The sequence below is a fragment of the Melopsittacus undulatus genome (assembly GCF_012275295.1).
Source record: "Melopsittacus undulatus isolate bMelUnd1 chromosome W unlocalized genomic scaffold, bMelUnd1.mat.Z SUPER_W_unloc_1, whole genome shotgun sequence".
NCBI lineage: Eukaryota > Metazoa > Chordata > Aves > Psittaciformes > Psittaculidae > Melopsittacus > Melopsittacus undulatus.
The window spans coordinates 3,407,176-3,409,511 of record NW_022993942.1 but is presented as its reverse complement, the minus strand read 5'-3'; positions in this window follow the sequence as shown (position 1 = coordinate 3,409,511).

Here is a 2,336-nt window from a genome sequence, read left to right as displayed (position 1 = left end):
CTGAACAGGCTGCTGTGGGGTTGGCTGCTTGTTCTCAAGGGCATCAGAACCTTCCTATCCACATGCAAATGGCACATGGTAAAGATGTGGATGTCAAGGTGGGTTTGGTTTTAGTCTTCTGTTAATCTGAGTTTCAGCATCACCCAGAGCTTGATGGACACCAAGGTGTGTGCTTGTGTCCATCAGCAGCAGACTGGAGCAGGTGGTGTCAGGAGGCTGATGGCTGCTGCAGGTACATGGATGGGCACTGGTCAGGGGTGCTGAGCATGTCCTGAGCATCACTTGGGTTTAGTTTTGGGCATAACAGGAAAGCAGCATCAGTTCCATTGCTGTCACTAGGAAGTTGTCTGTAGTGCAACAGCATCAGGATTGCACCAGTGAGGATGAGAACAGCTTTACTGATGCACTGACTTGTGTGGTTAAGGTGACATTGGGTCTGCAGCAGCAAGGGGTGTATTTGGTTAGTGTGTGTTTGATAACCTGCATCATCCCATTACAAACTGGTGTTGTTACCCTGAGGTTTTGCTGCCAGGACCCCAAACTGCAGCTGCTTTCATTGCTCCTCAGGACAAAGGAGCTTTGTCCATAAACCCCAGAGTGTATCAGGTGTGAGATCTGAGACTGAAGCTGTTGTGTGTGGGTGTAGGATGGAGCCTACAGCTCCACAGCAACAACACTGCGGGAACAGTGAATTCCATGTGGAAACAGGCCAGGAAGGGCCCAGAGCCCCATGTGGAGGTGTGAGCAGTGAGTGCTGATGGACACGTGCCGAGTGTCCCTGTGGGGTGACAGTGACAGGTATGTGACAGTCACATGCTTGGGGCTGGAAGCTTCCCATGTGTTTCCTGTATGTGTTATTCCCGGTGTAACATGGCAGCAGATGGGTGAAGGTTGGGGGTTCTGCTTGTTGTGGTGCTACACAGAGAAGGGTAAGGTGAGGAAATGAATGGGCACCTGAAGGTGTCCAATCTGGTGTTGTACCTGTGTTCTGCTGCACATACTGGTAACCATATGGGTACAGGCACTTGTAGGACTGTTCTGTTAGCTCAGATACAAACCTCACCAGTGCTTCCTGCTCTGTGGGTTGGGTGTTCCCATAGAGATGCCTTTGGCTTATCCCACTGGTGACCACCACACCTGGTTACTGCTGGACACCATAGCAAGGGAGCTGTATCACACCTGTACAGGTGTGCACCTGAGGGGTCAAGGCCTCCTTCACATTAATACCAAGGTTGGTACCTTAGTATGAAGCTGCTTCCTAAGGATTAACCCCTTGTCCCACAACAGTCCAACTGCACATGGTCTATGGCTCATGGGGTGGACGTTGGTAGCTGGGAGAAGCTTTTGGGATGTCAGTTTGTGAGGGGAGGCTCATAAAGCTGTTCTAACTGTAACACTTCCCAGTGTGATGTCAGTGTCATTCCAGAGCTGGAGGGCTCTGATGGATGGAGTGTGAGTGAACCTGTTACAAAGGGCTGGTGGCAGTGACGGTGACACCATCCCTGGTGTGTGTGTCCTTCACAGGCGGCTCCAGGGGTACAGGTGAGGAGGACACAGCCGAAGCAACCACGTGAGCGCATGGAGTAGGAACCATCACTTTAATCCATCACAGAGATGCAGCTCGGACAGCATCACTCAGCATGCAGCAGGCACAGGGAACCAGGGTGTAGGACATAGACCTTGTGTGGAGTACAACCCATGGCTGCAGGCTCAGCCCCACAGCAGCCAGGCTCACAAGGGACATGTGCAGTGAGTAACAGCATCACATTCATGTGCTGATAACCCCATATCTGACTTCCCATGGGATACATAAAGTGCAGTCCCAACCCAGCCCCGTTGGTGGTTCACATAGAGCTGAGCCCAACGGGTTCTCCATGGTGCCAACCCCACGTGCCAGGATCCAGAGGTACAAACCCACTGTACAAAGGGTTCAGTGTGTGAGATGGTTGATGCCAACCCCACAGAGCAGCTGTAGTACATGTGGTGCAGGTACAGGGTACAGGCCATGGGCTCTGTCATGCTATGGGGTGTGTGCTGCTCCCCTGCCTGCAACCACCCCATATACACACAGCAGGAGGTGCAGTCCAGGACACTGCTGTGCCCAGGGAGGAGATGCTCTCACCACGCAGCCACGTCCAGGAGCTTCCCAGCCTCTTCCCACCTCCTTCCTGGGGAACACGAGTGTGTTGGGACAATGTCACTGCCCTTGTCTGGTACAGAACGAAGAGAGAGGCTCAGTTGTCCAAGGGGCAAGGAAAGGAACTGGGAGCAGCTAAACCAATGGGGAGCAAAGAGGAGCTGGGGATACTGTACCTGGAAAGGATCAATCCCATTCA